The sequence below is a fragment of the Schistocerca americana genome, chromosome 3 (genome assembly GCF_021461395.2).
Source record: "Schistocerca americana isolate TAMUIC-IGC-003095 chromosome 3, iqSchAmer2.1, whole genome shotgun sequence".
Taxonomy (NCBI): Eukaryota; Metazoa; Arthropoda; class Insecta; order Orthoptera; family Acrididae; genus Schistocerca; species Schistocerca americana.
The window spans coordinates 692,959,814-692,974,695 of record NC_060121.1 but is presented as its reverse complement, the minus strand read 5'-3'; the positions used below and the strand labels follow the sequence as shown (position 1 = coordinate 692,974,695).

General features: G+C 42.7%; 1 protein-coding gene across 1 annotated transcript in view; it reads left to right on the top strand.

The window, feature by feature from the left end:
* LOC124605779 (chymotrypsinogen 2-like) overlaps positions 1 to 14,882 on the top strand; it is a 424,134-nt gene that overhangs the window by 269,575 nt on the left and 139,677 nt on the right. The window lies entirely within an intron of this gene.

The window sequence follows — 14,882 nt, the reverse complement described above, 5'->3', positions numbered from 1 at the left end:
ACTAGGAAACTGTTGACTGAAAAAGGGGAAAGGAATACTGTAGAAGACGAAAGGATAGCTTTGAGAGGTGAAGGTAGCAGAAGCTCAAATAAATAATAAGACAAAGCCTGGTAAAAATCCTTGGGTAACACAGCAGATATTGAATTTAATTGATGAAAGAAGAATATATAAAAATGTAGCAAATTAAGCAGACAAAACGGAACACAAACATCTAAAAATAAGATTGACAGGAAGTGCAAAAAGGCTAACTAGGAAAGGCTAGACGAATATAAATCTATAGAAGTATGTATAACTGGGGGAAAGATAGATATCACCTAAAGGAAAATTAAAGAGGCATTTGGAGGAAAGTGAAGCAGCTGTGTGAGTATCAAGAGCTCTGGTGGAAAACCATTAACAAGCAAAGCAGGGTGAGCTGAAAGGTGGAAGGACTACATGGACTATACAAGGGAAATGGACTTCAAGGCTCTATTATAGAAAGGGAAGACGAGGTAGATGAATATGAGATGGGAGATATCATAGTGCGAAAAGAATTTGACGGAGCACTGAAAGACCTAAGCCAAAACAAGTTCCCTGGAGTAGTCGATATTTCCTCAGATCTGCTGATATCCTTGGGAGAGTCATCTACGACAAAAATCTTCCACCTGGTGTGCAAGATGTACAAGACAGGTGAAACGGCATCAAAATTCAAGAGGAATATAATAACTCCAATTCCAAAGGAAGCAGGTGCCTGAAGGTGTGAATATTACTGTACTATCAGTTTAATAAGTCATGGTTTGCAAAATATTAACACAAATAAAATTAAAATTAAAACAATTGCAGCCCTCGGTAGCGAAAATGAAGTCTTTTTGAACTAGGTTTCGGTCACTCCTAAGAGTGGCTTCATCAGAAATTAAACATTTAAAACTGGTATGACGCGTATCAAATGAATACGAAACGATAACGCTTCAGTCACATATTATTAAAATAGAAAACACTAAGGGCTGCACCACATGTCCAGCTGCAGTAACATCAGAATTAACACAAATTCTTTGCAGAAGAACAAAAAATCTGGTAGAAGCCGACCTCGAGGAAGATCGGTTTGGATTTCGGGAAAGGCAGGAACACACCAGGCAATACTGCCCCTACTACTTGTCTTACAAGATACGTTAAGGAAAGACAAAATTAGTCTATAGCATCCGTAGACTTAGAAAAAGCTCTTGAAAATGTTGTCTCTCTTTGACATTCTGAAAGTAGCTGGGGTAAAATAAAGAGAGCTGAAGGCTATTTACAACTTGTACAGAAACCAGACGGCAATTACAAGAGTCAAGAGGCATGAAAAGAAGCAATGGTTTAGAAGGAGACAGCGTTGTAGCCCATTCCCAAAGTTATTCAGTCTATACTGTGAGGAAAGTGTGGAAGACAGAAAAGATACATTTGGAACGGGAACACGGAGAAGAAATAGCACTTTGTGATATGTCGACGACATTGTAATTCTGTCAGAGACAGGAAAGGACTTGAAAGTGCAGATGAACAAAATGGAGAGTTTCTTGAATGGAAGGTATAGGGTGATCAACAACAAGAGCGAAACAAAGATAATGGAATGTAGAAGAACTGAATCAAATAATTCTGAGGGGATTACGTTAGGAAAGAGACACTAAAGGAGGCAGATGCGTTTTGCTATTTGGTTACTAAAATAACATGGACGATGAACAGTTTAGAAAAGAGAAGAATAGAAGCATTTGAAGTTTGGTGCTACACAACAATGCTGAGGATTAGGTGGGTAGATCATGTAATTAATAAGGATGTACTGAACGGAATTGATGAGAAAAGAAATTTGTGGCGTAACTTGCCTAAAAGGAGGGATTGTTTAACAGTATATATTTTCAAATGGATGTGAATTAAAAAAAAGGCTCTGAGCACTATTGGACTTAACATCTGAGGTCATCAATCCCCTAGAACTTAGAACTACTTAAACCTAACTCACCTAAGGACATCACACACATCGATGCCCGAGGCAAGATTCGAACCTGCGACCGTAGCGGTCGCGCGTTTCCAAACTGAAGCACCTAGAACCGCTAGGCCACATCGGCCGGCGATGTGAATTACAGTAGTTATTCGAAGAGGAAGAGGCTTGCACACGATAGAATAGCATGGAGAGCTGCATCAAACCAGTCTTCGGACCGAAGATCACAACAACAATACCAACAAAATTGGTGAAATGGAGTGGCCTGCCCATCTTGAACCCAATGGACCACCTCTGGGATGAGTTTGAACATCGACTTCTCTCTAGACACTAGCATTCGACATCGCCATCATCTCTGGTTTCGGTTCTTCAGGGAGAAAGGGCTGCTATTCCTTCACAGACATTCAGACGCCACATTGAACGTATACCCAGCAGTGTTCACGCCGTCGTATAGACGAAGACCCCGCATATTAATGCCCACTAACACGTGTCAAGATAGCTTTAATCAGATAGTGCATGTGCCATTAATTCACATTCGAAGATACTTTGCGATCCATACACTAACCGAATCCGCGCAACGGTTTAACGACTACCGCTCGCGCATCAGACACGCTGAAGGTGGGTTTTAGGCGATTTCTCACTTTCGTTTAGGCAAATCTTGAGCTGGTCCTCAGTCTCCAGCTCAGAGAATATGATAAACAGTTAAAATACGATCACACACATAAAATTATACTGCTCACTGACGGGTGGCGCGCACTACTTCCTTCCCTTAGGCAAGTGCCGACTGCGAAGACAAAAGGCATCTGGCTGTATGTTTACAGAGTCAACCAGGAGATACGCGATCTGTTGTAAATTCTTTGTTTACGTTAGGAATTGAAAATCCATGAAGTCGGGATCGTACATGATATCTCCTTTTTGCGATGTATTACTAGTTTCGGCTAACAATCTAGCAATCTTCAGATCATTAAACAATCACGATCAGTGTTGATGCCACATATCGCTAAAATCTTTCTTAATGTGATAATATCCATGTATGACATGATTGAAAACAGCTTGTCATCGTTCGTGGCCAGTGTAATTGGACGTTGGTCATAAAAGAATGGCGTTGTGGCGTTACAACATAGTAACTGATGCAATCAGTATTTATATTATTTCGAAAAAGAGATCATGATATCTGATGATCTATGCTGCAGCGTGACGTGATGTGCGGGAACCAGACGGCGGGCAGGCGTACAGCTGAGTTGCGAAATGCGACGTAAGCTCGGCTCTGCCGCTCGTTTTTTCTGCCTCACCTTTCGACGCCGTCTGCAGCGAGGGGGAGGAGTAATTTGACGAAATTACGGGTGTCGCCTGTGCCGTAAACACACACTCGGGAGACGGGATTGCCAGGTGGGCCGCTTTGCAAAGCAGCCGATAAACCTCCGAAGGCGACACTTCCTCGATTATACGCATCCAGGCTTCTACGGGTAATTCCATAACGTAACGATGCACTAAAAATATAGTTGCTGAAAGGGGACTCAATTTCCATTACAGTTGACTACAAACTTTGAGGAAAGATGGGAACCTAGAGCCTCACCTGCCACTGGAGTTTGCGAAGAACTGAAGTAACATGGTACATAGAAACGCTGAGACTAATCGGGGAATCAACAAATAAACTCACGGGGAAAAATAAAGGGTGGCACAGTTGCAAACAGCCCACCTCTCCTTTGAAAGCGAATGCAATTTTTCGACTTCTGAAATAGTGTGAACAGCTGCAACAACGGACAATTTTATGCAATAATCGATTGTTAACATTCTTCTGTCAGCATTGCAGATTATTTCATCGGTTAAGCTAGACATTTTTCCTTGCGATCTGCAAAACGTTTCCCCTTAGAAGAACGTACTGAAATTGCGGAAGCAATGTGATAACAGCTTCGATTAAGGAAACACGCGAAGTTTTCAGGGGCAAGCATCAGGATGGAGGACTACCAGTGAAGAGAGTAATACAGAGTCTGTACAAAAATGGCGCACCTACAGATCTGTGCAAAATGCCAAACGACAAAGAATTACTTCAGTTCGCACACCAAAAGTTATTGCGGACATTCGCCGAAGAATTATTCAGAACCCAAAGAAGTCTATACGTAACTGGCCCAAGAGGCTCACGTAAGCAGAGGAGTTGCCAGCGGATATTGAGAAGTCTTAATTTGAAGCCATATCGTATGAGTGTCGTGCAGCAATTACGGAAGGATGACAATCGTAAACAGGTAGATAACTGCACGTGGCTTTGAATAACATAAAAGGTGTAAATACATAAAACTACAACCAGTCACTTTCTTGAATAATTATTTTCTGCCCCATGAACCGCTTTTCGAACCTTTTCAGCTTCATACTCAGATGGTTTTTCTGGAAGTTACATCACTATTTCTAGCATAATGCTGGTTGCTAGCAACATCAAAGATGGCTTTTTAGGCCCGTACCATTACATCCTGAGTGATGAAGCATTGTTTCATCTTCCCAGCCATGTGAATTCACAGAACACGAGGTACTGGGCAACGGAGAATCCTAACATTGTGTGTCATCAACCACTAAATGATGAAAAAATCGGGGTTCGATGCCGTGTAACAAGAACGCGCATCATTATTCCGCTATTTTTGACACTATACTCTACACTGTTGCATATATGGATATTTTTGATAGATTTTGGGCTCAGCTCACTGAGTATGTAAGACAATACTGCTTCTTCCAGAAAGTTTGCGTGACATGCCACACATCGAACGTATCCATGGAACGAGTCCATGATGTTCTCACTGAGGAACGAACTGTCAGTAAACATTTATGGCTACCACGTTTGCCAGATCTAACAACATGTGATTTTTTACCTTCGGGGCACTTGAAGAGCAAGGCCTATGAAAAAAATCCACACACAATACAGGCACCGAAAGATAATATCAGCTGTAAAGTTGCCACCATCGATATCCGATCTTTACGCCTGGTGTATATATACATATATGCTTAGACATGCACAGCTGTGCATTTATGTTGCAGGGGATCACTTTCAACATCTTCTATAAACATATTTTTCACTGCATTTTTCATTGTGAATAAATGGCAAATCGATTTCAGCTCATAGTTTCTGTAATTTCACAGCATTTCCTTTATACTTAAACGTGCAACTTTTATCGGTTCCACCCTTTATTACACATCCCACCAAGAGAGCACACTGGTAACACTTCAGCCTGTTGAACTCGTACCAAGTTGACATTTGACTTCCGTCACTGACGTAAGTAATGGCAGTGAAATGGTGTGTAAATGTCAGCAGGTGATATGGAATGACTGCTACTCAAGAAATGAGGCCGTTTGGACCCGGGAAGAGAACCGGAGTATCGGATTAGGCAATAAACGTCAGTGCCTTGGGCAAATGCTACATTTTTAAAACTGACTATTGGTTTCGGCTCTTCAGCCATCATCAGGTCTCAAAATTACAGCAGCGAAATGTACTCAGAATACGGGTTGTGAACGATAAACCTTTATAGCATACCACAGTAATATAGGGGTAGCTGAGACGAACAATTTGATATAGTACATTTGTGGTCTGACAAGCCGGGACACAATCTCAAATTGGCCCACAGGAGTCGTCTAACCAACAGCGTACGCGTTTTGGAATAGCCTCTCACCCTCTTAAGGCAACAGCTTAGTCGTGCACTTGCAAATTCTATAAATGAAGATTGTCTAAATTTTACCACACAGTTTTGTGAATTTTAACACAGTGAAATTAATAAGTAAATCATTTTGTTCTCTAGCCTTATTCTTACTGTGCTTGTAAGGGTTAAGTCTGGATCGAATTGGTAAGGTAGATAGTTCCTTACAAATAGTTTTTTTGTGAGGCCATCCGCAGCTGAGGAAATCCACGCACCAGAAATAAACCAATATTACCTTTTATTTACAGGAGCACGTCTGGTTTCGCGATATCAAATCGCATCTCCAGTTGTACATACGTCAGTAAAACATTGAGACCACGACACGGGAAGTAGGGGGACTCACCCTTCACAAATTAAAATACAGTTACCCAGAATTAGTAGGCCGTCATAGATCAAATTTAGCAGTTGAAGAATTGACGTGTGAAAAGCACGTTAACTTCGTACCAGGAAGCGGCAGACAGCAACTCTCCGACCGTCTCGCTTTTTCAACTGACGAATTTAATCTATTACGCCCTGCTTGTTAATTTGTGAAGATTGAGTTCTCTTGCTTCCCATGTCATGGGCTCAATGTTTTACCGACGTATATGTACCTGACGATTTGACCTGATATCACGAAACCGGTAGTGCTCCTGTAAATAAAAGCTCATATTCAGCTGAAAGTGATTTATCTCTGCAAAATCAATTAATTTTTTCGTATGTTTTAATAATGAAAGAAAAAAATTATACTGATGTTAACGAAAGTCGGTGGCGTAAAACGGCGAGAAAATATTTAGCATTTCGCGCGGCGCGCATGTGCCATAGTTCAGGTGACTTTTGTAGGGAAATTTGAAGTTGTTTCCCAGATTGATAGGTCACAAGTGTCTTATATTTTTCGTCTCGATTTCCCCTACACCAGTGTGCTACTTTTTAGATAGTTATCGTTTACGCTAGGTGTATGAATATTGGTCACGCGCTTCTATAATTTTTGATGTGACTATGGCTACGAATCCGGAACCAGCTACCAATTTTAATGAAGTTGCTTGTGAGAAAGAAATTGGCTTTTATAATACTTGTAATATGGTTGCTATTGTCAGTGAGTGCAGGCACATCTCAAATAGTTTCTGAGAGCACACTATGAAGAGAACTGTGTATAATTAACGTATGGGGCATGAAGCTGGGCGTCTTCAGTGGAACGATCAATTGAACAATAGCTGGAGGCGTGTAGTATGATCCGACGGTTCACTTATATCGCCACTTTTCAAACGTTGAAAAGCGTCTGGTGGACAAACGGTCGGATAAACCGTTTTATCAATAGCGTGTGGAGGGTCTGCAATTATGAGATGGTTTTGTGATGTTTTGGGGGAGGTATTTTCCTTGCCATGACTTCAGCCTGCTTAATCATTTTGACATGAAGATGAGCCAGTATGTTTACTGCAACATTCTTGGTGCCCAGGTTCTTACGTTTCGTCTACATCTTCATGGTAAGTATTCTGTGGAAAGTCCCGTCTTCCATCGTGACAACAGCCGTGTCCATAGGGTGGCATGCATGCAGCCCACGTTTGAGGAACATTCATCCACCTTATTACATGTCGATTGCTTGGCGTTAGTACTAATTCGCGTTATAAAAAAAACTGATTAAAATCAGAAACGTATTACGAAATGCATCTTCGACTTACAATTACGTATAGCATAAATCTGTAGACGAGTATATCGCCAAGCCTCGACGCTTGTTTTACAAAGATAATCCATTTCTCTGTTGTTCTTGTCGTGGCCAGCATACTAGAAATTTGGCAATATTTGAAGCACTTAATTCAGAACATGAGTACTATGAGAGGTGAATTATATATGTTTGCACGTGCACAAAGACAGTTGGCAACGTCTACTTAATAAAAAATAAGGTGAAACTTCCTAAAAACTTAAGATTGTCACTGCTATTATTTATGAAAACAGCCATAATCGTAATTATATAAATGTTTTTAGTAATTTCAGAGTTATGTTTCAACGCTATTGGTGCTTCATTCCAGAGAGGAAGACATGCATGTATGTTTTTTAAGGAAAGGTTAACTTATAATAGAGGGGTGCTTGGGAGCGGCAATGGAGACTGAAATTTCTATTTTTCAAGCTAAATGTGCTATTTTAGAGTGTCAGCCAAGTTTTTAATGATTCAAATGGCTCTGAGCACTATGCGACTTAACTTCTGAGGTCATCAGTCGCCTAGAACTTAGAACTAATTAAACCTAACTAACCTAAGGACATCACACACATCCATGCCGGAGGTAGGCTTCGAACCTGCGACCGTAGCGGTCGCTCGGTTCCAGACTGTAGCGCCTAGAACCTTACGGCCACTCAGGTCGGCCCAAGTTTTTAAATTACTAATCCTGTAATCTGTATGGTATGTTAAAGTAACTCATTACATTATTATTGTTATGGCTACTTCTTCAGAACTGACCTCGAACAATCCACAAGTGTCATTGTTTCACACTTATCTGCAAATGACCCACTAAATCATCTTAATACCATAGAGAATGTCTGATACTACTTGAGGTTGAGGGTATACAACATACTCGCAACTTGTAGTAGCTCTACAGTGCCCCTTTTGGAATTTCTGGTAAGGTCTTATGGGACCAAACTGCTGAGGTCATCGGACACTACTTAAACTAAGGACGACACTCACACCCATGCCCGAGGGAGGACTCGAACCTCCGACAGGGAGGGGGAGGGGGGGGGCGGAGCCTCGTGGACCGTAACAAGACGCCTAAGACCGTGCGGCTACAATGTCTTTGTAGGGGCGGTTTTAAAGAAATATGACAGATCCGGAGAAAGTCGAGGACCTTCTCGACCTCTCGAAGCCGAACTGAGGCAATATCCGTGCTGTAGGCGGTGTTACACTCTGTTAGCGCGATATCTCCTGGCTGTGACTAAGCATTTATGCAGTATGCTTATTTTGAAGAAAATAGCAGCCATAAATGGAAATGACCACATTCGAGGAAACGACGATATATGAACTGTAATGGAAATAGAACATCAGAGTCGAATTGCCATAGTATTGATCACTCAGACGACTAATTTCAGCGCAACATTTGCCTCATCTTCAGGTCATACTATTTACCAGATAAGTTCTTCCAGTCATTGGCTCATGTATGTATCATGGGACCCATACATAAACTAGGTGCAGCGGACCGTTATTTATAAGGAGTGTTTATTCCGAACGTATAGTAACCATTGTGCCCATATACACATATGTACTGTGTTGGTTTGAGCATAGGCATGCGAGACGATAAATTAGAAAAAAGAATCTGATGAATCACGGTGACACTCGAGTGAATCGCATGAATCTCCGACGGATGCTGGATGATAGATACAGTGGGACGGTGTGTAACGAGAGAGTGACAGCGTGTCGCAAGTGCGGAATAAAGAGAGGTGGGGTGGGGCGGCAGGGAAGGGGAGGAGAGGAGAGAGCAGCGCAGAGACAGGGCGGCACTTGACCTCACATCGTCGTTGCGACACCGCGGCGCGACTTGGTCCTGGGGCGGCCGTGACGTGCATTCCTCAGCGCTGCGCAACGGGCCCGGTGCCGCCTCCTCCAGGTACCCACAGCGGTCACTGCTTGCTCACATCTCAGATCGACGTGGAAGCTATAGCCGCAGAGGTGTGAAGGCTTTGGTCGGGAAACGTACTAAGTGCGGTAGCTTCTGAGACAGTCAAGTTAGCCAGACCTAGATCGAAACTTCTTTCTCTCCTCAATACTTCCTCTCGTCTTGACACTAATCTTTTGTTGCTCTTGTATATTTTGTCAGTTTTAATTTCATCGATGAACTCCAATCTCGGTGGTCGTCTTTGTCTTCTTCCATCGCTGTACGGGGTAGCCGCACGGTCTTGGCGTCTTGCCACGGTGCGCGCGGCTCCCTGAGTCGGAGGTTCGAATCCTCCTTCGGACAGGAGTGTTTGTGTTGTCCATAGCGTAAGTTAGTTTAAGCTAGATTAAGTAGTGTGTACGTGGTCGTGCGGTAGCGTTCTCGCTTCCCACGCCCGGGTTCCCGGGTTCGATTCCCGGCGGGGTCAGCGATTTTCTCTGCCTCGTGATGGCTGGGTGTTGTGTGCTGTCCTTAGGTTAGTTAGGTTTAAGTAGTTCTAAGTTCTAGGGGACTTATGACCACAGCAGTTGAGTCCCATAGTGCTCAGAGCCATTTTTTGAAGTAGTGTGTAACCCTAGGTACCGATGACCTCAGCAGTTTGGTCCCATAGGAACATACCATAAATTTCCAAATTTTCCTTCTTCCATCCATCCATGAATCCAATCAAAGTGTGAACTGGGTATACGGCGAAGTTGGTGGTTAGCCACGTTCCCCCTTCTAGCAATGACTGTCTCGAATAGGCTCCTTGTCTCTCTTCATCTTCATAGCAGATCTTCATAGCACAAGGCCGGTTGAGCCTAAGTAACTCCGCGGCATCTTCCCCATCCTCCTCCAAGATTGCAGTGTTATCTTCTTCACTTTCCTCAGAGTCCAAGCTTCTGCCCCAGGGAAGTACACTACAAGCCAAAAATCTTCGATCACCTATCAGAATTTGGATTTATGGTTAAAGCAGGGAATTTAGGTTTGAATATTCTATCATATCCGCGTTCTGATAGCAAGTATAAACATGTAAGGACTAAGGGTCTCTGTTGTGTATTTGACTAGTTGTGCGCATAGAGAGGTGCATCAGCAACAACAACAACACTGACGTCCCTTTATCTGAGACAGATCCAATCGAATAGGCCTCTTTGCTTCAGCTGTCTGTGCATCAATCAACCCGCAATCGTCTACAGTACATTGTGTGGATCTAGCTGTGTGTTTGTATACCTGATCAGGTTCATGCCATATTGCCTAGGACACTGGGACTGAAAAACGTGCTGTAATTGTAGAATTATAGCTCTACATAAGGAAGGCTACTGTAGTAAGATAGCCGCGTGGGATTAGCCGAGCCTGCACTCATGGACTGTGCTGCTGGTCGCAGCGGAGGTTCGGGTCCTCCCTCGGGCATGGGATGTGTGTGTTTGTCCTTAGGATAATTTAGGTTAAGTAGTGTGTAAGCTTAGGGACTAATTACCTTAGCAGTTAAGTCCCATAAGTTTTCACACACATTTGAACATTTTTTTATAGTAAGACAACAGCAACAAACGGTGGCATAGCCCAATCTATAGTAGTGTATATCTTGCAGCGATTCAACGAAACTGATGCTAAGGAAAGTGTTTCGCGAGCTGGAAGTCTCCGAATAACATCGTACAGGGAAGATCAGTTCATATGTGTACAGAGTAAACGTCAGAGGACTCATACTGCACGGGAATTCGCGAGGAAGTAAATAGTACGAGAGCAGCTCCAATCTCTGACACAACAGTGCAACGCCTTCTTCATGAACAGGGTTTAAAGCGGTACATAGCGAGCAAAAAACATTTATTACAAAAAAATGTGAAACATAAAAACTGGAGTATGCAGCAATGGTCCAAGGTGCTCTTCACGTACGAATTTAAGTTTGAAGTATTTGGAAGACATCGTCGAATGTTTGTTCGTCGAGATCGTGGAGACTGTACGAAGGGTCAGTGAGTGACGCCAGCTGTGAAGCATTGTACAGGGTCAGCCATGGTGTGGGTCTGCTTTGTTGATGATAAAGTCAGAGATGTAATGAAAATAAGTGGGAGATTAAAGAATGAAGTTAAACACAGGACAGTGATCACCAATGCAGTTCCATCTGGCAAGAGACATAGCGGTTGTGGATTTGTTACGGAGCAGGACAGTGATCCCAAACATACGTCTAAGCTATGCAGAGGGTATGTCAATAGCAAAGACAATCATGGGGAATTGAAAAAATATGATTTGGTCACGTCAGCCGCCTGGCTCAAATCCCACTAATCTCTAACGGGACGAACTTGACAGGGGTCAGGAAATTGTGGTTCTCTAGTATTGAAGACCTACGGAATAATTTACATATGTGCTGGGCTTCAATACCTGCAAAAACACTACAAAATACCATCTCCATAATGCCAAGAGCTTGTGCAGCTGATCTGAGGGCAAAGGGTGGATGCTTTGAAGAGACTAAAACGTCTGTACTGTGTTTAACGATAGAAAGCGAAAATATTTATTTTTTGTTTTATTTAGTTTGTAATAGTTTGTATGATGTGTGTGCCATTCAAATAAAGTATATACATTTTATCATGAGTGAGCGAAAACGTTTGGCTCGTAGAGTATATGCTTAAAATATAGCACTTTAAGAATTGTTTACTGGTAGTCAAGTAAACAATATTTGACTCTTTTCTTTTTCCTTGACTATTCTAGCGTTAACAACCGTAGTATACTTTTACCATTCGCTGGGATATAACTTCTGAGGTTATTGAAGGTTCTACCTTCATTGCGTATGACTGAGTCGTTCTCTGTCTCTTCTTTGTCTCACGATTTTCGTTTTGCTTCTGTTGATATTCATCTCGAACATCTTCAATGAGATTTGATTCGTCTTCTTTAGGTCGCCTTCATTTTTTCCCAATGAGGCAATGTCACCTGCAAAACAGGTAGTTCGAAACTTCCTCAATTACCTGTTATCGCCGGGTTGGTTGTTTCTGAGAATCTCTTAGTTGCATTTTCTGCACTGTCTTCCCTGCATAGAAACTACGCAGCAGATTAATGACTTATCAGCATGGTCTTAGGAGGTTTTACAAGCTCATTTTGGTACACAGGGGGTCTCGAATTTCTGCCTCAGAAAATACCACACAAAAACAGTTAAAATTCGGTAACGTACAGATCAAATTCGACACCGTTCACAGACTAATGTAGAATCTGTCCTTCATATCTTAAATGACGAATGGGGCGACAGGAGAGGCGTCTACCCAGGAAGTACAAATAAAATAAGTCTGCAAAGTCATGAGAAACGAGTGGGTCGTTCTATCACTTCTGTCTCTCACTAGAGTCTTCATAATCACCTTGAGTGATTCGGAAACTGTATAGATATTTAAGATATTTCTCATTTATTGTTCCATCGCAGTAGCACATTTTTAATTACATTACATGTTTCAAATCAATTGGCTCTAAGCACAATGGGACTTAACATCTGAGGTCATCAGTCCCCTAGACTTAGAACTACTTAAACCTAACTAACCTAAGGACATCACTCACTGCCCGAGGCAGGATTCGAACCTGCGACCGTAGCAGCAGCAGCGTGGTTCCGGACTGAAGCGCCTAGAACCGCTCGGTCACAGCGGCCGGCCATTACATGTTTCGATCACTCTAGATCATCTTCAGGTCTAAAGAGTTGCGTCAGCAACCGGTCTTGTCTAATCAGAACGACATGTCAATGCACTTTGACATGTGCTCCTTGAGTAGACAAGACTGAACTCCTTAGATCTGAAGATGATCAATAGTGATCGAGCGAGGTGACGTAGTGATTAGCACACTGGAAACGACGGCTCAAATCCGCACCCGACAGTTACTTTACTTGGTTTCCCGTGATATCTCTAAATCGCTCCAGGCAAATGCCGATTTCCGTCCCCATACTTTAAACAATCCAAGCTTGTGCGCTGAGTTTAACGACCTCGTAGTCCACGGGACATTAAACTCTAATCTTCCATCCAGTACCTAGTCCATCGTCGTCAAAGGTAATATTTTCGTTCTTGGTCCGCTACTTTCGTGAAGTCTCAAATTTTCTAGCTCTATAGATACATTTTGGTGAAAGCTATCGCCTTGACTGAACGTGTTTTAGTATTTCACCTTTCTCTCTCTCACCCCCTCTCTCCTTGCACATACCCTGTCGTACGGGGCCCACTAACTTTCACTATATTGCAGGTTTTAACTTTGCGGCCGGGTTGTTGCCACAGGCGTCAGCTAATCTAAGAAAGCGAAGTCGTGTGTGACAACAGCCTGACATTAGCGTAAACTATATTCAGTGCGTTAGGTCTAGTTATTTTTTAACTCATTTTTGCGAGGCGTTGATTGGAGAATAGAGCATCTGTCTTAAAACAGTGGAAACCCGCCCTAAAACCACACTTAGGCTTACCGGAATACCATAACAAAGGTCGTTAATCGATTTCACGGATTCGATATGACTCTGACTCGCTTTCCTGCTTCATAAACTAGGGCGCTGCGTATTAGACGAGCGGGTAGTGTTTTCGGATTATCTACTTCGATAATTTCCTTTAGTGATGCTATCCCGTAAGTCACTTGCCTGTATCACGACAAAGATATTGCCAAATATATTTTTTATCCGTTCTCTAGAATGACATCCACTATTGCAGATTTTAAAAAAGGCCGTTCAGGTAAATGCATTGTTTCCATCCTTTCCGCTGCTAATCAGCAGCGTGCACTGGTTGTCCGGATAAGGTAGGTTCTTTGAATACAATGGTCGTTCTGAACTTCTCATTGTCTTTCAAAGGTCTTAAGAACCAAAGTCTTTCACGAAGGGACGTGAAGTAATTTACTGGCATGCCTTTTTAAGAGCCGTCTTCTTTTTGCTTAGCTACAGTATTATTGTTTGAGTGTGATCTTCATTGAAAAAACTCTTACGGTATCTGCATATATCAACATGTTATATTGAATGTACTAATGTAGTTTAAGAACAATCTCAGAAACACTAATAACTTGTTCGATTATTTTTCAACTCGCTAAAAAAAGGTAATTGACGTCTTAGTCATCCTTTACACACATTTCATAACTATACCTATCCCCAGGGGACTCGCCTCTCTTTCGAGGCTACAAGCTTGGCTACCATGGGGCCCCAGCCTTTGCAGCATTTTCTCCCTTCCATACTGCATGCCTGTCCTCTTGCTGTTCTTTTTACCCTCTCCTGCGCAACATGTGTGGGACGTTTATGGCAAGCTGTTCCGCATTTTCAGCAGCCGATATGAAATCAGTCTCTTCACTGTTTTTCGTTACTTTTTTCTTTCTTCGTTCCCCTTATCATATCCTGCGGCGTTTGAGGTTCTTCTTTTTCTTCTTCCTCCATGTGCGCTCCTGAAGGCCAGCCCACGCGTCTGACGCATAGCGGGTGACTGGGTAACGCGTAATTCCCAGCCCTGGGTTGTCAATAGGGTTCGTATGTACTCCCCTGGTACAGGCCAGGGCCAAGTAGTGGTGACTGCCTGAGCTGCTATCTTCCCAAATTGCCGATTGGACCCTTTGTCAGGTGTTCGAGAGGAGTGACTTGAAGTGTGAACAATCACCTAAGACATGTGCAGCCCCTTCTGAGGGGGCCCCCACTCGGAAGGAGCGCACCATCGGAGACGCTGGCAATCATGAGGGATTTTCTCGCAATGAGCCAATCAT